The sequence below is a fragment of the Ranitomeya imitator genome, chromosome 2 (genome assembly GCF_032444005.1).
Source record: "Ranitomeya imitator isolate aRanImi1 chromosome 2, aRanImi1.pri, whole genome shotgun sequence".
Lineage (NCBI taxonomy): Eukaryota > Metazoa > Chordata > Amphibia > Anura > Dendrobatidae > Ranitomeya > Ranitomeya imitator.
The window spans coordinates 524,554,481-524,577,241 of NC_091283.1; the positions used below are offsets into that span (position 1 = coordinate 524,554,481).

At 45.5% G+C, this 22,761-nt stretch overlaps 1 protein-coding gene across 4 annotated transcripts in view; it reads right to left on the minus strand.

Moving 5' to 3' along the window:
• The window catches only part of STAT3 (signal transducer and activator of transcription 3), a 97,143-nt gene extending 75,899 nt beyond the window's left edge, over positions 1 to 21,244 (minus strand). For 2 of the 4 annotated variants that reach the window (XM_069751814.1, XM_069751811.1), the window contains exon 1: positions 20,988 to 21,104. The gene's annotated coding sequence lies outside the window, so the exon portion shown is untranslated. Of the gene's footprint in view, positions 1 to 20,987 lie in introns of all 4 variants that reach the window. The other 2 variants (XM_069751812.1, XM_069751815.1) reach the window with 2 other exon arrangements.
• Positions 21,245 to 22,761: the final 1,517 nt, after the last annotated feature.

Here is a 22,761-nt window from a genome sequence, read left to right on the forward strand (position 1 = left end):
TGCAGTCCCTGGCTTCCCCGACGCTGCAGCTTCTTCCTGTAATTGAGCGGTCACAGTTACCGATCATTTACAGCAATGAATATGCGGCTCCTCCTTTATGGGAGGTGGAGCCGCCTATTCATTTCTGTAATGAGCGGTGCTATGTGACCACTCAGTACAGGAAGAATCTGCAGCGCCGGGGAAGCCAGGGACTGCGCCGCAGCAGGTAAGTATGATTACACAGTCCCCGCTCCCCCTCACCTGCCGACCCCCGGGTATATGACTCGAGTATAAGCCGAGAGGGGGACTTTCAGCCCAAAAATATGGGCTGAAAATCTCGGCTTATACTCGAGTATATACGGTATGTGCACACGTTGCGGATTCTCTGCGGATCCGCAGCATTTTTTGAGGTGCAGAAACGCTGCAAATCCGCAGTTGATTTACAGTACAATGTAAATCAATGAGAAAAAAAAAATGCTGTGCACACTTTGCAGAAAATCTGCTGCGGAAACGCTGCGGTTTAAAAGAAGTAGCATGTCACTTTTTTGTGAATCTGCAGCGTTTTTGTACCCATTATAGAAAACCGCAGGGGTAAAAAACGCAGCAAATCCGCAAGAAAACCGCAGCAAAAATGCACAAAAAAAGCGACAAATCCGTAGGTGCGTTTTTTTTGCCAGGAGGCAGAATCCGCACCAGAAATTCCTAAGCCTAATCTGCAACGTGTACACATAGCCTAAATGGTGAAAAAAAACCAAAGTTTGTTAAAACAAAATAAAAGTATTGCGTCATTTTCTGATACCCGTAGGGTCTCCATTTTTCGTGGTCTCAAGTTGGGTGAGGGCTTATTTTTTGCGTGCCGAGCTGACATTTAATGGATACCACTTAGGTGTAGATACAATCTTTTGATCGCCCATTACTGCATTTTAATGCAATGTCGCGGCAACCAAAAAAAAAAACCCACGTAATTCTGGCGTTTAAACTTTTTTTTGCTATGCCGTTTACCGATCAGATTAATTCTCTTTATAGCTTGATATATCGGGTGATTCTGAACACAGCAATACCAAATATGTGGGTTTTTTTATTGTTTTATTTTGAATGGGGCAAATCGGGGTGATTTAAACTTCATTTTTTAATAACTTTTTTTTGGTTTACTTTTTGAATGCTTCAATAGTCGCTATGGGAGACTAGAAGCTGCAGTTGTTTGATCGCCTGTGCTACACACAGGTGATGATCAGATCTGTATGTAGCTGAAATGCTCACTTGCTATGAGCGCCGACCGGTGGGCGGCACGCATAGCAATCCGGCAATGACAACCATAGAGGTCTGCTGGAGATCTCTGGTTGTCATAGCGACCCATTGGTGACCGACAATCATGTGACAGGGTCACCAATGGGCAGGATTAGTGACGCACTTCTGGTGTGATCACATTAAATGCCGCTGACAGCAACTGACAGCTGCATTTAACAGGTTAACAGCCATGTGTGGATCGTGATTCCACCAGCGGCTTTTAGGGGCACATGTCAGATGTTCAAAACAGCCGACGTGCTGGGAAAGATGTGGGCTCAGCACCGGAGCCAACATCAAAGGAAGGGCACGGCATGCATCATACTAGTACGACGCATGTCGTGAAGGGGTTAAAGGGAATCTATCATCAGGTTTTTTCATAATATGAAAGCAGCATGATGTAGGAGCAGAGATCCTGATTCCAGAGAAGTATCACTTACTGGGTTGCTTGGTATGGTTTTTATAAAATCATTTGTTTTATTTTATCAGCAGGACTAGTAAACCAATTGCCATGTAGTCATCCATAGTCACGAGCTCTGAATTACATTGCCGGCACCACTGACTGGCAACTTTCTGCTTATGCACAGCATACACTGAAAGCTGCCAAGTTATCAATGAGGTTATTGATTGTCTGAGAACTGTTCAGCCATGCTGGATGCTATTGAGCATTTTAGTCATCAAGATCCACTGCCTGCATCTCCCTTTATAATTGGCGTCCAATGACATCTTAAATGTGCTCGATGGGAGACAAGTTCAGAGACGCTGCAGGCCATGGTAGCATGTTTAGATCACGCTGGCTGCTCACAGTAGCATGAGCAACATGCAGCCTTGAGTAGGACCGGTATGACACTCCCATGTGAAGCCTTCTTCATGGAAGTGAACTCATCAGATTATAAGAATGGCGCAGTGATTCAGCGTGGCAAATCATTCCTCAGCCATTAATAACCTCATTGATAGCTGGCATGGCGTGTGCAAATTCTGTGCTTGGTGTGCACACTCCATAGAGATGTTTAGAAAACATTATTTCTACATGAATACCATTAACACATCAATCGTTCCTGTGATTTTTATAAGTGCACGACTTTTCCTTCTCGTGTTGGAATTTCAATGTTGAGGAGTGTATATAATACACAAGTACATACATCTTCTACCATATTTCTTTTTATGACATTTTGGGAATTGTAAATGGTCAAAAGAGACAGGTGTAAGGAACTTACACATTTTTCCCAACTGTACAGAAGAGCACAACCCAAACTCCTATATTTACCCATAGCACAGCTAAAATCAGTGAGCCCAACATAACTACATTGTCTATTGGGAGTCTGAAAATCTATTCCTCCACCATGCTTTATCCTATTGTTCTGTCTGAACATAAAGCTGTATATATGACAACTTCTCACTAGGTCAAAAGCTGTTTTGACCACCATAAGGTTCCAGAGATATGAGCATTTTAATTTAGTCAACCCAATAATTGGTCTTTACTTTAGGAACATGGCTCACAGAGTTCTCCAGGGGTCTGTCTTTAGGCTGGTCTGAATATTATTACGTGAGTATTGACCCTTGGTAAAGAACAAAGGTTAGCATATTGGATGCCAATATCTTAGGAAAGGCCTTGTGGATTAGAGAAAAAAAAAATCTTAAATTCTCAGTATCAATGGGAATAAAAAATTGCTACTTTTGATTTGGCAATAAGTGCCCTTTAAATGCGCAGCAAGCACAATAGGAAGTCAATGAATGGAAAACTGCTGCAATATAGAAAGGAGGAGTGAGATAAGATGATTATCTTGGCCAGTACCAGTCATGCATGGAGAAAACAAATGAAACGAAGTTCCCCATGAGCATTGTGTACTTCATTCAAGACAGATTTCTGGTCAAGTAAAGGTCCTTCAAAATTCCTCTAGTTGTGGGGGGGGTGGAGAAGCATGGAAACATGCATAAAGCCTCTGGAGTACCCACAAGGTCTAAAAACTACAATAAAAACACAATGTAGATCGGAGGCTGGTGATGTGGTGAATCCCCAGTGAGGTCATCACACAACACAGGCTCCCCCAACTAAAGAGCAAACATGATAGATGACTCCACACTGTAAGCCAAGCGGCCCGTGCTGACTAATAGTAGGACACATGTGGTACATGCTGGAACGCGTACACAGGCCTGTTACATCACAAGGAACCACAAGAGCGTTCTCTAACTAAAGACGCAGACAGAAGTGACATTTCTTATCCAGAAACCACCACAAATTCCCAGTCTGGTGCAGTGACAATAAACCGAATGTGTAATGGTGTAATAAATCTGACCACAGCACATCCATTGTACAGGAGTCCAGCACTAGGCCAAAGGAATCTGTTCTTTAGGCCGAGGGATCGGAGACCATCCATTTTATTTATTTTTAACTAAGTAATTTATACAAAAAAAGGAATTAAAAATAGATACCGTACGCTGTCTATAAAAGCTTTTTTTGCATGAGACTTTGTAACATATCAGGAGCATGAAGACATTTCACAAGAACACAGTCGCTTACTATAGGGTGCAGCCAAAACCAGTAGTGGGTAAAAAAAATAAAAAAAAAAAATGCAGAAGTGGTGCATGTGTTTCTATTAGGCTGCGTGCCCACAATCAGGAATAGCAGCTCACCTGCACTGCATCCAAAATGCTGCGTTCTACATTACAAGCAGTGGCTCGTTTTTATAAATCCCGTGCCCACTATGTTTTTATTTAACGAGCAGCAGCATGTTAATTTGGCCAACAGTGTAGTTTCCCCCACAGCGAGTCATTAGATGCATTAAACCCGCAAAATTCACCAAGAACATGTGGATTTAAGTGCAGATAATGATAGTTTCAATGACTACATAAACGATCTCAACAATGGGGCCAGCTAGCCTAAGTTTGCTGCATCTACTATATAATTGTCTAAGGGGTACTTCTGTCTGTCCTTCTGTCTGTCCCGGAAATCCCGAGTCGCTGATTGGTCTCGCCAGCTGCCTGTCCTGGCTGCCACGACCAATCAGCAACAGGCACAGCCCGGCTGAGAATTAGTTCCTCCATACTCCCCTCCAGTCAGCGCTCACACAGAGTTAATGACAGCGTTAACGGACCACGTTATGACACTGGTAACGCACTCCGTTAACGCTGCTATTAACCCTGTGTGACCAACTTTTTACTATTGATGGTGACTATGCAGCATCAATAGTAAAAAGATCTAATGCTAATAAACAAAAAACCTGCTATTCTCACCTTCCGTCGTCCGCCGAGGCGCGCGCGGCTGCCGCCAGCTTCCGTTCACAGAGATGCATTACGAAATTACCCAGAAGACTTAGCTGTCTCGCGAGACCGACCGTTAAGTCAGCTGGGTAGTTTCGCAATGCATCCTGGGAACGGAAGCTGACGGCAGCCACACGCACATCGACAGAGCTTCGTTGGATGCCGGAGGGTGAGTAAATAACTATTTTTTTATTTTAATTATTTTATTTTTTTAACAGAGATACGGTGCCCACACTGCTATATACTACGTGGGCAGTGTCATATACTACATAGCTGCTATATACTGCATGGCTGCTATATACTGCGTGGGCAATGTTTGGGCTGTGTTATATACTGTGTGGCCACTGTTATATACTGCGTGGCCTGTATTAACGCATCGGGTATTCTAGAATATGTCGTGGCCTGTGCTATATACTATGTGGCTGCTATATACATACATATTCCAGAATACCCGATGCGTTAGAATTGGGCCACCATCTAGTTCTTTATACACGTCACCAGAAGGTTAAAAGGGCTGGCATGTGTCCCTTTCCATTGAAATCTAGTGGAGTTAGGGAGCCTAGTGAAGCATGCGGAACAACTGGAGCCGGCCATCAGTTATCTGCATAATCCTAATAGTTGAGAGGTCGGACGTACATGAATTTATAAGTAATTGTAATAAAATGGGAATTCCCTTCAGACTGTAGCACAAGAAACACAGCAGAGTCCACCGAATTGAAAGGATTTACATGAAAGCTAACACTGAAGAAGCAAAATAACAAAAATTGAATTAAGCCATCTGTAGTACTTCGCAACCTGATTGCGGTTTTATTATATTATATGCCTATAAACATGGAAACTTTGTGTATGAGATCAACTAGAGTGTAGCAATATTTCACCGCTTCGATATGGGCAGCTTTGATGACGGGGAATTCTGATGTTGTTTCATCTCTTGTAGTATCTGTGATATTGAACCGTAACATAAATCGTAACACAAAACAATTCAAATTCAACTCAAGTGCTCAGTACAGGCTTGGTGTGGCAGAGCAGTTCAGGCATCTTCTCACCTATCTCTGCCCTCCTCTTTCTTGGTTGGCAGCTCTCGCTTTCCACACAGCTAAGAAAGGAGGAGATAAACTGAGAACAAGTAGGTGAGAAGGTGCACTGAACAGTTTTGCCACACCAAGGGTGCATCAGACATCTGTGCTTGGTCTGTACAGTCATTCTGTGCTCACAGACTTCCTTTAAAGTGAGTCCGGAAAATCATCATACCACACAGTGCATGCGCTGGGGGAATTCGTAAGTGTGCAGGCATACAGAGTGAAAAATTTGGACGGGATAACCCCTTTAATATTCTTAACAAGTTGATGATCTTTGTTTGAATATTAGATTTGTATATTGTCCTTTGGCGCTCACCAATCATACAAACCAGAATATCTTTACTAGATTTTAGGGTGCCGCAATTGAAATAAATCAATCCAATCAGCAAAAATCTGCATCTACAGCAGCAACCATTGCCTTCTGCAGACCCTTTGCAGTACAAACTGCAAACAGCAAAAATCCAAGGGCTATCCTAGGTTATATGCCAATTATTTAGTTAAATAAGTATTAGATTTTTACATATTTAAAACCTTGCATAAGGCCGCGCACAAAGACTATACAATGGGGAGGCCTTAAAGGGAACCTGTCACCCCCAAAATTGAAGGTGAGCTGAGCCCACCGGCATCAGGGGCTTATCTACAGCATTCTGGAATGCTGTAGATAAACCCCTGATGTATCTTGAAAGATGAGAAAAAGAGGTTAGATTATACTCACCCAGGGGCGGTCCTGGTCCAATGGGTGTCACGGTCCGGTGCCTCCTATCTTCATCAGATGACGTCCTCTTCTTGTCTTCACACTGCGGCTCCGGCGCAGGCGTACTTTGTCTGCCCTGTTGAGGGCAGAGCAAAGTACTGCAGTGTGCAGGGCCTCGCTGATCTTTCCCAGAGCCTGCGCACTGCAGTACTTTGCTCTGCCCTCAACAGGACAGACAAAGTATGCTGGAGTGTGAAGACAAGAAGAGGATGTCATCTGATGAAGATAGGAGGCACCGGACCGCGACGCCCATCGGACCGGGACCGCCCCTGGCTGAGTATAATCTAACCTCTTTTTCTCCTCTTTCAGGTTACATCTGGGCTTATCTACAGCATTTCAGAATGCTGTAGATAAGCCCCTGATGCCGGTTGGCTTAGCTCACCTTCGATTTTGGGGTGACAGGTTCCCTTTAAAATTCTGTACTAAAGAGATGCATGAAATCTATGAGCGGCTGAGTGACACCACCACACCCTGTCAGAAACTGAAGTCACTAAGGTACAATATGTCCATATATATTCCAGGGCAAAGCAGGAAAAACTCTTCCTTTATATGTAAGGAAGAAAATGTTGATGTCCCTGCGCAGCGCATACTCTGAGGACACCCATCATTCATCACTAATGCCTTCCGTAACTCTAGGAGAAAAGCTACCCTGCTACTCTAATATGATGTGTCACAGTGGGGTAAAGGAGCACATATGTCTGATCGCCCACATCTCTTCCCCATAGAGGTCAGTAACCTCCTGGGCACAAATGTCTGATGTCTGCGAATTCTCCAAGACTGTGCAGATAAAGATGACAACCCTCACTGCACACTAAACACATGTAGAGACATATCTGGAACAATGTTCGTTTGCTTGCACCAGAAGACCACAGACACAATGGGAAAACATCCAAGTGACAAAATGTATAATGCGAGGAGCACAACCCTGGGATCACAGAGGAGATGGAAGGAACAGGACACAGGAGCACCATGACCTGCTATTCCCAGCCTGTCTAGACCATTAGTGCAGATCAATACCTGATGGCATGCTTCCACATATAGATTGTCTGCTATAATACAATTAGGTCATATTACACCATGCCAGCACAATACATGCTCTCTGTATATTGTATATCATTGTCCTCATTATTTCCACCAAAAAATTTTAATCACATCAACCATGGAATTATCTAGATGATTTCATGATGCAAATCATTTAATATGGTACAAGATAATTAAATTGGCAAATAAAGATAGATATGGTGCATTGTGACTATTGAGAAGTGTATAATAGGTCATTAGCATCAGATCACTGGAGTCCGACACCCGGTACCCCCATAATCTTCTGTCACCAGCTATTCAATAGGAGATGATCTGCAGAAGCTGGGAGCGGCCACAGAACAGTATGATGGAGTGGTCATAAACTGCTCTGCTCACTTATTATATCCGTCTGCTGGCAGAATTGGTAACACCTGGCCAATGGGGTGCCTGATCCTAACTGGTCTGATATTAATGATATACTCTGGGATATTGGAAATCCAAGGTGCCACTCTCCATTTTCAATGAAATGGTCGCAAATTGGTAATCCACCCCCCATTACTGTCTAAGAGTGGCACAAAAATAACCCAGAGAAAATATTCATTATTCTGGAGAAAAGTTAAGGCTATAAATGAACTGGAAAACTCTTTAGGGTATGTGCACACGATTCCGAGTTGCTGCGGGTTGCACGCTGCGTACTTATACAGCGCCCAACCCGCCATGGGCAGATGTTACAGCATAGGGTATGGAATCTCAAGAAAACCTATGCCCACTAGGCGTCCACAGATCACCCATGGAAACTGACATGCGGCGTGTCTCTCCAGACCGCAAGAGAAATATAAGGCAGCGCTTTGGAGGCAGTGAACATACGCAGTCTCCAAAGCGCTGCTACTTCCGGATCGTTTGCACGCGGCCTTTCAGATTGGTATCACACATGCAATATTTATAGCAGGTTCTGATGCAGGTTTTCAACCAAACACAGGAGAGAATGCAAAAAGAGGCGTCAGTGTTCCGTTTAAAGCTTTCTCCTTTTCACGATCATATCCTGACTTTGGTTTAAAACAAAACAAAAAAGCGATGATGATCAAACTACAGTACGTGACTGCTGCAACCAATCACTTTGCAGGGTCCATGGTGATGTAATTTACACAAGACTGGTGAGCCAAATGACTGTCTGCAGTGGTCCCGCACTGTAGTCAAAACATCACCACTACAGTCCTGCCCCTAAAAAAAAAAAAAAAAAAAAAACACAGTAGAATGATGGGTTTGCTTCAGAAAACCTCTGCCCGTGTGTTTTAGGCTACTTTCACACATCAGGTTCAGTGTCAGGCTAAATCCGGCTAACTTTCAAAAAAACGGATCAGGCGAATGTTGCCACCGGATCAGGTTTTTTCCCCATAGACTTGTATTAGTGCCGGATTGCACCGGATGACATTGTGTTTCGTCCGGTTTTCGCCGGATCCGGCAAATCTGCTGCTTCCAGTTTCTTGAAAAAAAATCCATAGCAACGTTTTTTGTCTCCGGCGAGAAAGCCTGAAGCCGGATCCAGTTTTTCCAACATTCGCCAGATTTAGCCTTACAGAGGCATATGAAAGTAACTGCAGGGTTTCTATATCAGAAAAGCTGTTAGACTTTTTCAACCAGTTCAGGATTTCTTTAGTACTTAAAAGGTTATGGTTTTTTTTCCAATATTATCAGCGCATATCCACAATTAGAGGATTAGAGAGGCTGTGGTGTACCATCACTGGTGCCACTCCATAAAGTCAGTGGTGGTGCCACAATATATAATAGAAAATATGGCTGGTATATGCATGTGGGGATTAGCCCCCAAAGCATCTCCTGCCAAATCATTTTCCACATAGAAATACATTTGGATACATTATTCCTATAGATAAAAAGTGTAAAGCCATTTTACTAACCATTTCATTCACCCCCCACATCCGATCACTGGCTCCAAAATACTGCAGCCAGGATCATATTCCTCACCAACCATTACACCAATGCCTCTTCCTTGTGCCAGTCATTACACTGGTTACCCATCCACTCCAGTACAAACTTATTATCCTCATCCACAAAGCACTCCATGGCTCAGCGACACCTTACATCTCCTCCCTGGTCTCAGCTTACCACCCTACCAGTGCTCTCCGTTCTGCTAATGACCTGAGGTTAGCATCCTCAATAATCAGAACCTCCCACTCCCGTCTCCAACACTTTTCACGTGCTGCACCAATTCTTTGGAATGCACTATCCAGGTTAGGCTACTTTCACACTAGCGTCGGAATTCGGCCCGTCGCATTGCGTCGTGACGAGATTCCGACGCTAGCGTTGTTAGCGCCGCACAACGGGTGCAGCGGATGCATTCTCCGGCGCATCCGCTGCCCCATTGTGAGGTGCGGGGAGGTGGGGGTGGAGTTCCGGCAGCGCATGCGCGGTCGGAAAAAGCGGTCCGTCTGGAGCAAAAAAAACATTACATTTAACGTTTTTTGCTCCCGGCGGTCCACCACAACCGTCGCACGACGGTTGCGACGTGTGTCAATACATCGCAATGCGTCGGTAATGTTACGCTATGGGGCAAAAACGCATCCTGCAAACAACTTTGCAGGACGCGTTTTTTCCCCTAAACGACGCATTGCGACGTATTAAAAAAAACGCCAGTGTGAAAGTAGCCTTAATACGATTAATCCCCACAGTTTTAAGCGCGCCCTAAAAGCACATTTGTTCAGACTGGCCTACCACCTCAACGCATTAACCTAACTATCCCTGTGTGGCCCATTCAAAAAACTTAAACCATAATCAGGTTCCTCGCATCGTGTTCTGTTACCATCCACCTCTCGTGTCTCCCCCTTTTTCCTCATAGATTATAAGCTTGTGAGCAGGGCCCTCATTCCTCTTGGTATCTGTTTTGATCTGTGATTATTGTTATGCTGTAATGTCTATTGTCTGTACAAGTCCGCTCTAAAATGGCCACTGTGCTCTGAAAGCTTACAAACATGTTTTCTGGTAAGCCAATAAAGGTATCACTCCTAGAATACTATTGTCATCATTGGGCAGAAAAGTATTCACATCGATTTTTCTGGCTAACATTGTACCACAATACAATTTGTTATTGTACATTACATTAATAGTTGTAAGCCAAAATAATCATGGGTGAAAGATACAGAAGTGGTGACGTGTTTCTATTACACTTTTCCTCTGATTGTTCCACTCCTGATTTTGGCTGACAAATATTGATGTAAAATACTGACCAAATACTGACCCTGTGAACAAGGCTTAATTACAACACTCAGATAGTAGTGGCAAGACTGCCCCAACAGTACTCTACAGTAGGCTCACATCTGCATTTACTGCAGAAAGAGCCATTCCTTCATATTTGAAGGGAATGGCAAAGCGGCACACAACACTTTTTTCCAGTAAAATAATTGACACTATTGTAAGTTAAAGAGAACCTGTCAGGTCCCCCGCAACCCCAGAACCACCAGCAGTTGTGTCTGCATATATAAATACCCTGCCTCCAACAGTGCCTGTATTACATTACATGCATAAACAAAATCTTTATAGAAAACTAGATGGTGGCCCGATTTCAACGCAACGGGTATTCTAGAATATGCATGTCCACGTAGTATACTGCACAGCCACGTAGTATACTGCACAGCCACGTAGTATACTGCACAGCCACGTAGTATACTGCACAGCCACGTAGTATACTGCACAGCCACGTAGTATACTGCACAGCCACGTAGTATACTGCACAGCCACGTAGTATACTGCACAGCCACGTAGTATACTGCACAGCCACGTAGTATACTGCACAGCCACGTATGCAACAGGTTAAAAAATAAACATATACTAACCTTCCGAGGGCCCCTTGCAGTCCTGGCCCTGTGTGCGGTGTACGCGGCAGCTTCCGGTCCCAGGGTTGGTATGAGCGCAGGACCTGTGATGACGTCGCGGTCACATGACCGTGATGTCATGGAAGGTCCTTCTCGCATAGCATCTTTGGAACCGAAACCTGCCGCTTGCACTGCCGAGGACAGCACGCACGTCGGAGGGTGAGAATAACCTTTTTTTTATTATTTTTAACATTAGATCGTTTTACTATTGAGGCTGCATACGCAGCACCAATAGTAAAAAGTTGGTCACACAGGGTTAATAGCTGCGTAACCGGAGTGCGTTACACCGCGGTCCATTAACGCTGGAATTAACCCTGTGTGACGGATGACAGGATGACTAGAGGGGAGTATGGAGCGGGCACTGACTGCGGGGAGGAAAGAGCGGCCATATTGCCGCCAGACTGTGGCCGTCGCTGATTGGTCATGGCAAAACGCCCACGACCAGTCAGCGACTTGGATTCCATGACAGACAGAGGTCGCGACCAATGAATATCCGTGACAGACAGAAAGACGGAAGTGACCCTTAGACAATTATATAGTAGATTCTAAAGTCAGTTTATGATATGTAAATGAGGCCTTTGACTAGTCGATGAGGCGTTAGTGTCCCCAGACTAGACGGCCCACTTAGCATCTTATCACGCCCCTGTGAGTGTGAGAACATGACTTACAAGAGTCAGCGCTATACTTAGCTCGCGCATGCGCATGAGCACGGCTTCTCTCCCTCGCTGCATTCATCCTCTGAAGCCGGGTGTACGGGTCTTGCTTTCAGAAAGGCGCACTGCGCATGATCAGAAAGCTTCTGCACTTTTGTGCACACATTGCGGATTTAGCTCCGGATCCGCAGCAGTTTCCCTTGAGTTTACAGTACAATGTAAACCTATGGGAAACAAAAAACGTTGTGCCCATGCTGCGGAAAAAAAATGTGCGGAAACGCAGCGTTTTATTTTCCGCAGCATGTCAATTCTATGTGCGGAATCCGCAGCGTTTTTACACCTGCTCCAATAGAAAACTGCAGATGTAAATCTGCAGCGGAATCCGCAATAGAAAACGCGATAAATCGGGGGGCGTGGCTATGTAGTGAAGGAGAGAGGACGCACTGCGAGAGAGCTCCCCAATCCTTCTGAATATCCTGCACCAAGACCCCTGCATACGGTGATATATTCACCACCGCCGAACCCCCTGGACTCCAGGTGACTTTCCGAGACCCTGCCGAGAGATCGATGTGGCCGGGGAGCTGTGGAGACTGGGGATCTCGGGACCCGCGGCTGGGAAGCGGCCATCTTGGGCAGAGCGTGCTTTGCGAGGAGAAGCGCGGTGCCACTCTGAATCAGGACGGGGCCGCGCTCTGATCACCAAGCGAATACCGACACCAGCGGTGAGCGCTGAGAGCTAGCGGTGCACCGGGTGAGTGAGAGACTGAGGCGAAGGTGGTGCCTGTGTGGGGCGGCTGTCACCCTCAGAGCGCGCGCTTCGGCAGTTGAAGACGCGGCGCCATCTTAATATCTCTGCAGCACTGTAGGAGTGGGGGTGCGAGCACATATCCGGGACACATTGGGAGGACGCGCGGTGTGTGCCCTGGAAGATTGGGCCCTGCGCTCCTCATATATAAGACACTCCACTTCTCGGTGCCATTACCCCTGAGGGCTTTGGATCCCTCTTTTGGCTGCTGACACTGCAGGCACAGTGAACCTTCCCTGGTGCGTGACACCCCAGTGGAACTTGCCCCACTTATAACTTAAACTTCAGTTTGCTGCAATCACCATCCTGTAATAACTTTGCTGGGCTTATATATATATACTGTGACTCTGACCTTGCTAATCATGCAGCGCACTAAGGGCTCAGGGGCAGCTGACAAACTGAAGGAATTTGCCAGAATTGATCCCTCTGATAACACACGTAACCTGAGAAATAACCCCTCTCAAATGCAACGCAAAAATCGTCCCTCTGATGGTACTGAGGGAAGTGAACAGGAGGAACTGACGCTTAAACAAGCGTCGGACCAGTTAATGCAAGCTATTTCCCTAACCAGAACATCTCTCACTGAGAAGATAGAGGATGTACACACTGAGGTGGGACGTCTCCGTCAAGATATGCAGACTATGAAGGGACGCATTACAGAAGTAGAGGAGAGGGTATCACATGTGGAAGATACCATCACACCCATGGAGACCAAGTTGACAAAAGTAGCCGGCTCTATAAATGCCTGGAAACAAAAGGCAGATGACCTAGAGAACAGACTACGCCGGAATAATATCCGTATCATTGGTCTGCCGGAGCGTTCAGAGGGTCAACAACCTGAGGCATTCCTGGAGGGGTGGCTCAAATCTTCTCTGGGAGATGAATTTTCATCGACATTTGCTGTGGAAAGAGCCCATCGAGTACCCACAAAATCTCTTCCTCCCGGGACCCCTCCTAGACCTTTTCTGGCACGGATCCTCAATTGCAAGGATAGAGATACTATTTTACGGTTGGCACGGCAGAAAAGCCCTATTAAATTCGATAATGCTGTAATCTCGATCTTCCCGGATTTCTCCGTGGAACTTCAAAAACAAAGGGCCAGATTTATGGAGATCAAGAAGCAACTCAGAGACAAAAATATAATCTATTCAATGGTCTTCCCGGCCCGGCTCCGTGTTGTCTACAAGGGTTCTTCGGTGTTTTTCACGGATCCGGCGGAGGTGACCGAATGGCTACGATCTCATGGGGAGTCTTGAGTAAAGGAATCCTGAATATGTTTAGTCAAGTAGAACTCTTTGGATTACTAAATAAGGAGCTCTCTCTGGAGAAGTCCAGATTACCAACTATACCGGACGCTGAATCCAGCAGGGGTATCCCCTTATTTCTTTAACAATGGGAGCACAGGACGTTGCTCCTACACTGTTTGGTTTTTGTTCAATTTTTCTTCTTTTACTGGTTTTCTCTGTTATTTAAGTAGAAACTGCCGTCGACAATGCTATTGCTTCCTATGTGCCACCTTTGATCTTTGCCTGAATAATAATATGTATCATATTTGGATGAATAGACATGGGGTCTGAAATAGTGTGCATGACGTGGAATATACGAGGCATCAAATCCCCCCGAAAGAAAATTAAGGTTTTCTCGCAAATCAGGCATTACCACCCTCACATAATAGCCCTTGTGGAGACTCATCTGACCAGGGATACGGCCCGATATATACAGAAGCCGTGGGTACAATGGTACATACATGCTTTCCACACCAGCTACTCGAGAGGAGTTTCATTGTTAATACATAGAGATGTTAGGTGGGAAGCTAAGGAGGCTCGAAGAGACCCTGATGGCCGATTTGTATTTGTGCATGCATTAATCAATTCTAGCGAATATGTGATTTTATGTGTCTATAACCCTCCCCCTGCTAATATGTCAGTTCTCCGGATGGCAATGAGCTTTGCTCTAAATTATCCGGACGCACAAGTCATTTGTATGGGAGACTTTAACTTAGTCATGGATAATAGCCTTGATAAATTGAGACTAGATGACGGGGGATCTGGGGAGCCCCCCTCTTCGGCCCCGACCCAATTGGCATCATTTATAGAGAGTAGTGGATGGCTTGACCTGTGGCGGATACGTCACCCTGGAGTGCGGGGATACACCTGTCACTCATCTACTAGACAATCCCTATCCCGCATAGATTACATATTTGGTTCTAGTGGGCTGGTAACATGGGTGGATAACGTGGAACACGGTAATAGGGGGATATCGGACCATAGCCCGATTATACTTAAACTCAAATTTGGACAATCAAGGAGTGGCATGGTCTGGAAGCTGAACCCCTTCTGGCTTAAACTAATGGATAATGACGACAGAACAGAGGATCAGTTAAATTGTTTCATATCGTCTCACCCAGAGCCCCAGAACACCAATTTATTCTGGGACACCCTCAAAGCATACTTGAGGGGATGTCTGTCCTCCACAATTACATACATAAAAAGGGTGACCTTGAGGGAGGACGACGGGGTGGAACAGAGACTGAAGGATGCGGAGGCCGCATATATAGCTAGCCAAACCAATGGCAATAGAATTGAATGGTTGACCTCACAGAGATTATACACTCAGCACATGGACACCAAATCTAAACGTAAGCTGTTCTTCACGCGTCAGTCATACTTTGAATTGGGAAATCAAACCGGTAAATTCCTAGCCTATCTGGTACGTCAACATAATACATCTAATACAGTATTACAGATTCGTGCGCCAGACGGCTCATTAGTGTCCACGACCGAAGAAATACTTCAATGTTTTTATGACTACTATGAATCATTGTATAGTTCTAAAAGTAGCCTCGGCGTTTCACAATGTCTAGATTATTTATCAGATATAATATTCCCCACACTGAATCCCACTCAGCGAGAACTTATGGATGCTGCATTCACTTTGGAAGAAGTAGAATATGCCATAATGGACATGTCCTCTGGGAAGGCTCCTGGGCCGGACGGGTTTCCTGTTGAGTTATATAAGAGATACCGGGGTATACTAGCACCACTCCTACTGAAGGTGTTCCAGGGCATATGGGAGGGAGGATGCATGCCTGATACCTTTTATGAGGCAAATATTGTTATACTTAAAAAAGAGGGGAAGGACCTTCTGGATTGTGGCTCCTATCGGCCCATATCGTTAGTTAATGTAGATTATAAAATTTTCACTAAAATTTTGGCTATTAGACTGAATTCCATCATATTGGACCTTATCCATCCAGATCAAACTGGCTTTATGCCTGGCAAAAATACTTCTATTAACATTAGGCGAGTTCAATCCATAATCCAATATAGTTCTTTGATGCCAGATAACAATTGGGCAATAGCATCCCTGGATGCGGCCAAGGCCTTCGATTCTCTTGAATGGCCCTTCCTATCAGCATGCCTACAGAGATATGGCTTTGGAGATAAATTTCTAGGGTGGATCAGGGCATTATATATGAAACCTAAGGCGCGCATAATCATAAATAATTCCATCTCCAAGTCCCTCTCATTGTTTAGGGGAACTCGTCAGGGATGCCCCCTCTCACCGGCTCTCTTTGCTCTCGCAATAGAGGCACTGGCAATACGTATGAGATCCTCCCCAGATATCAGAGGCATAGATATAGCGGGTCGGGTGGATACCATCGGCCTATATGCCGATGATATGGTAATATTCATGGATAAGGCAAAGGAAACACTGCCCAAAGTAATTGCTATCATAGACGTCTTTAGTAAATATTCTGGCCTGTATATAAACTGGGACAAATCTGCTCTGTTACCTCTCTCTCATACTCCCATGTTAAATCTTGAAACTCTGTCCTCACTACCGGTCGTATCAAATTTTAAGTATCTGGGTATTTATATGTCCCAAAGTAGCAATTCCGATTTACAACTTAATATTTATCCTTTACTAGAACTAGTCAAATCCAAACTTGCATCATGGAGCAAACTCCCACTGTCTGTTGCGGGCCGTATCAACCTAATCAAAATGATTCTGCTCCCTAAATTTAATTATTGTTTGCAACATAGCGCAGTACCAGTACCTAAGTTCCTCTTTACTAATTTAAACTCCCTAATAACTTCCTTTATATGGGGAAAATCTAGGCCCAAACTTAGACTTTCTGTTTTGCAGAGGCCTAAGCAGGGGGGTGGTGCGGCGTTGCCGGATTTCTTTCTATATTATTTGGCGGGGCAGGCTAAGGCATTGGTCACGTGGATGCCTGGTGGTTATCTCCCTAACTCTGAACATCATTTGCTTCATTCTGCTCGGGTAGAGTGTCCATTGGGTTTTCTAGAGTCGGAGAGAATGATCACCCCTCATCCGCTGCCCATGCTTCGACTGGCAAGATTAATTTGGAGACAAATTAAAAAAATTGTTGGATATACAGATATTATAGCTGAAATGCCCCTTTGGGAAAATAGCTATTTTCCAACGCTGTTGAATCACCCATCCACCGCCTTCTGGGTGATGCATGGTGTTACCTCGGTGGGGGATCTACATGACCGGGGGACCTTTGTGTCCTTTGAACAGCTGCAGACTAAACATGATATTCCGAGATCCCAATTTTTTCGTTTTTTACAATTAAGGTCAGCTTTCCAGTCATATATGAGGGGGGTGGTTACGGGCCGCACAATCTCGTCTCTGCCTCTAATAGGGATCCTCAAATCCCAGGGACCCCAGGGCCTCATTTCCTCTTTATATACTTACATGCTATCAGTAGGTGCGGAATCAGTTATAAAACTCATTAAGGAGAAATGGGAGAGACTCATCCCTGACACACAGGAAGAAGAATGGGAGGAAATTTTAGAGTCCCCGATGAAGGTATCCCCATCGGTTAATAACAGAATGACACAATTATACATAATATACCAATCATATCTAACTCCCGTGCGGCTTTTTAAAATGGGTCGACTTCACTCTGCGGAATGTCTGCGCTGTCACTTGTCAGATGCGGACTTTGTTCACATGATGTGGAACTGCCCGGTCATTCTTCAATATTGGAAGGAGGTGACCTCATTACTCTCCTCTATAGTATTGGCCCCTGTTCCTCTTGAGCCACTAAATTGTTTGTTTAGGGTGTGGGACGAGGAGACTTGGGGTCATCACGTTGCAATTTTCTTACGAGAGTCACTTTTCATGGCAAGGAAGGTGGTGGCAATGCGGTGGATGGGAGGTTCGTGTCCCTCACTCAGAGCCTGGATTGAGTTAGTAAATTCGATTATCCCATACGAACGTACACTGTATCAAAATAGAGGATGCCCGGGTAAGTTTGAGAAGATCTGGAACGGCTGGAACTCCTCTCACCTCACTTTATAGCTCATGGTTATTTATACTAGTGTAAAGTGTCAGTTCTTTCTAGGTATCATGCAGAAAGGGACGTAGTTTATTGTTAGGCGGCAGAAAGTAGTTAGTAAGATACAGTTATAGTTAGGATTTAATAACTGTAAATTTTTCATAACTCCACGTCAGATATGTACGGTTTCAGTGGAGTAAAAGATATGTTGGACACACACTATGATATTCAGTTATGTATACATTGTACGTACTCAATATTGTATGTAATACTAAGGAGTATAAATTTGTGTATTATGTTTTTGTTCTTTCAACATTATGGTTAATAAACGAATTTAAAAAAAGAAAACGCGATAAATCCGCAGGAAAAGCTGCAGAGGAGCTCTGCACATACCCTTACAGATGCAGAAACAAATCCTGGTGGTTCTGGGAGAACGGGGAACCTGACAGGTTTCCTTTAAAGGGAATCTATCACCTAATTTTGGCCCTATAAGCTTTGGCTACCGCCATCAAGGGCTTATCTACAGCATTTTGTAATGCTGTAGATAAGCCCCCAATGTAACCTGAAAGATAAGGAAAACAAGTTAGATTACACTCCCCCAGGGGCAGTCCGGCACCTCCCATCTTCTTACAATGTTGTCATCCTCCTAGCTGCTGTGGCAGCTCCTGCGCAGGCGTACTGATGTGCCCTGTTGAGGGCAGCGTAAAGTACTGCAGTGCGCAGGTGCTGGGAAAGGTCAGAGAGGCCCGGCGCCTGCGCACTGCAGTACTTTGCTCTGCCCTCAACAGGTCAAATCAGTACACCTGCGTTGAAGCCGCAACAGCAGCAAGGAGGATGACGACATTGTATGAAGATGGGAGGTGGCGGACCCGGACCTGTGATGCCCATCGGACCGAACCGCACCGGGACCGCCCCTGGGTGAGTATCATCTAACTTGTTCTTCTTATCGTTCAGGTTACATCAGGGTCTTATCTACAGCATTACAAAATGCTGTAGATAAGCCCCTGATGGCGGTGGCCGAAGCTTATAGGGCCAAAATGAGGTGACAGATTCCCTTTAACGGTATCTGCCATATGCCAGACCAGGCACAAAGCCACCTTGGTTTTCCCCCCTCTAGCATACAAAAGTGAACATAATCATTGTACACTCATATGAAATGACAGTACACTCATACATAGTAGACACACACATTGTGTATATACACATAGGTTGTCTGAAGGTACCTTCACACTCAGCAACTTTACAACGAGAACAACAACGATCCGTGACGTTGCAGCGTCCTGGATAGCGATCTCATTGTGTTTGACACGCAGCAGCGATCTGGATCCCGCTGTGCCATCGCTGGTCGGAGCTAGAAGTCCAGAACTTTATTTGGTCGTCAGGTTGGCGTGATTCGTCATGTTTGACAGCAAAAGCAACGACGCCAGCAATGTTTTTACATGGAGCAACAACCAGCGAGAACGATAAGTGAGTCGCCGTTTCGTCACTGGATCGCTCCTGCATCGTTCTGGAGTTGCCGTGTTTGACGTCTCCTAGCGACCTAAACAGCGACGCTGTAGCGATTGGCTCGTTGTCTATATCGCTGCAGCGTCGCTGAGTGTGATGGTACCTTAAGGGATAACATTCCTCCTGGCGGAGAGCATCAATTTGGTGTAGGAATACTTATAGGCCATGCAATACTCTCCGGAGAAATTAAATAACTGAAAGTAATAATCCTAATATAAATATCGACACTTTAAAAGAGCAAACCACATGACATACACATACAGTCGTGGCCAAAAGTTTGGAGACTAACGGAACTATTAATTTTCACAAAATTTGTGCATTCTGTGAATTGTTTTTTTTAAATACGCTTGTGTGAACCTACCCTTTCTGTGTTTTTGTTTGCCCACCTGCTTTTGAGGATTGACCACAGGTTCTCAATAGACTAGAGATGTGGGGAGTTACATGGCTATGGACCTACAATTCCACAATGTAAGTGGCTTGGTCAAGAAAATAATCCAGACAATCATTCTCCCATATATCCCAGTGTCATGACAACAGTAACACATCCTGAGACCATTCCTGTGTGGGGGCTTTTCACCCATGGAGTGGACTCACTCACAATTTTCCTCAGAACACTGCCATAGATAAAGACTCGAAAAGCAATTTCTACCAATGAGCCAGGAGCAATTTGGTGATAAACACTGCTTTCTCCAACGTGATGGATACCGAGCCACAAGGAAAAAGGCAAAATTAAGTGGTTCAGTGAATAAAACACCCAAGATGTCAATTCTATTGAGAACCTGTGATCAATCCTCAAAATCAGGCGGACAAACAAAAAATAAGGGTGAACCCTGTAAATATAATGTAATGCTGATAACTGCACTTCAGTAACCATAAAAACATCTGACGACCAAAAGAACTTAAAAACCCGGAAAAGAACACTAAGCACCATGAAAACCAGAGTGTGACAGTCTGAGAGCGTTTGGTAAATATACACACAGTGTATAATATGTATGCAATGTGTATGAATATATGAGCGTTAAACACAATGTGCATATATGATTTTATGTGTGACAATATTGTATATACACAATACATACATGTCACACGGAGGTGTGTGTGTGTGTGTGTGTGTGTGTGTGTGTGTGTGTGTGTGTGTGTGTGTGTGTGTGTGTGTGTGTGTGTGTGTGTGTGTATGTTTTACATACATGTCCCACAATACGCACACACATCACTGCCATATCGCACACTATACACACACAGTGCCCTCCTAGAGTTCCCAGCAGCCGCAGCTGTTGCCGCCCGGTGCCCCCTCCCTCCATGCCGGGAGCCGCTTCTGCCCCTGACACTTCCCTCCGTCCTACGTGTCACAAGTTCCATGCTAAGTGTGTGGACCACCACAGCCCCGGGGAGGCCGCCAGCAGCAGCCGGCTCCCGTACACGGCGCAGCGCACAGTGTGAACACTCACCTATCTCCGCCTCTCACAACTTCTTGCTCTTCTTCTCTCTGACGCAGCTCCTCCAGATTATGGCAGCGATGCCGGAAACTGCCTGACCCACCTCTCGCGGACCCGCCCACACACGCCAATCACTGCCTGAGCCGCGAGCCTTTCCCGCCCAGCGCACGGGCTTAGTCACTTTCCCACCAATCGGTGTCCAGCAATCCTCCAGGGGTCAGTCTGTGAGCGGAGATTACTCATCATCTCTGCTCCAATCATCTCTCTCCTCTGAACATCCGCCTCTATTGTTAATTATGCATAAGCTCCACCAGAAACCCCGCCCTTCTAATTCATTATTCATAAGCCAGTGACAATCACCGCCCACTTGTTGGTGTCTGGGACGTTCGCTGTGGTTCGGCTGTTGCAGACATTTCTCCCCCTCCCTCATCGCACTGCGCCCTGCACAACGGGGAGACACATGAGCCGCCTGGGGCGGAGAGGACGGGCGCGGAACAGCCTGCTGGAAATCAGAAGGATTCCTGGCAGCGTGACGTCAGAGGCAGAGCACGTCATATATGTAAACGAGGATGACGTAGGCTGTTAGCAAAGCCGGATTCCAATGTCCTGGTTGTTTGTATGACGCCATACGTCTGCCCTATAGGACTAGTTATAAGTTTTACCAGACAGTGTGTGGGAGAGCTGAGAGCCAAGGGTTAATTAGTGAAACCTACATGTGAACAGGGTCAGATCCTGACGGCATTTGTGGGGTGACATTGTGCAGCAAGGGTGAGGAAACGGACGCAAGTCCCAATGACGGGGCGCAGAAAGTACGTTTTCCTGAAGCCGCGGCACGCGAATGCCCCGCCGAGAGGCAACACTAGCGGGGCAGGTGGCACGGCTCTCAGCCCTAGGGCTACGTGCACACAAGTGGTATTGGCGGCTTTTTTTCAGCTGGGTTTTTTTTTGTGTGCAGAAAATCTGCAATCAACTGTCAAAGGAAAGCCGAAGTAACTTCATGAAAACTGCGGCCGGTGTAAAGACGCTGCAGGACGGTGCGGATCCTTTCTCTAGGAGCTAATGAGCGGAGCCGGAAAAAATAATGTGAATAATACGCAGTTATGTACTAAAAAAAAGGGTTAAAATACGCTGCTTCAAATCTGCAACATGAACACATGGAAACCCACAGAAATCCCAGAAAACTGACTGCGTGAGATGATGCAGACACCCGCAGAAAACACGCAGATAAAAGTGGCAGAGAAAAGGTGCAGCATTTATGCTACGTGTGAACACAGCCCGAGATAAGTTAGTTGCGGGTTTTTTAAAGCGTTAAGTGCGTTTCTGTCTCATTTTTTCATGTCATGTTTTGACTGGAATCTGTGATGTAAAATAACGCTATAACCTGCAGATAAGGGGTTAATCCGAAAGGTTAATAGCCTTCTGAACCTGCCCGGCACCCGAACTGAGAGCCCCGCTGCCGGGAGGAATAAAGTTCATTTCCTTCTCTGGGGACACAGTTACAGCCGCTCTCTGTGCACCAAGCAATGACTGACATCGCACCACTGAAAGCTGAAGGCTTCCGGGAGGAATACATTTCACTTTCTCCTGGCAGCGGGCCTTTCAATGCGGCCATCAGCCGTTTCAGGATTCAGAAGGCTTTTCACCTGCAGAATAACCCCATAGCTGCAGGTTATGGCATTCTGAACCAGCCCAGCACCTGAACTAAGAGCCCTGCTACCAAGAAGAGTAAAGTTCATTTTCTCCTGGCAGCGGGGCTCTCAGTGCGGCCATCAGCAGCTTCATAATG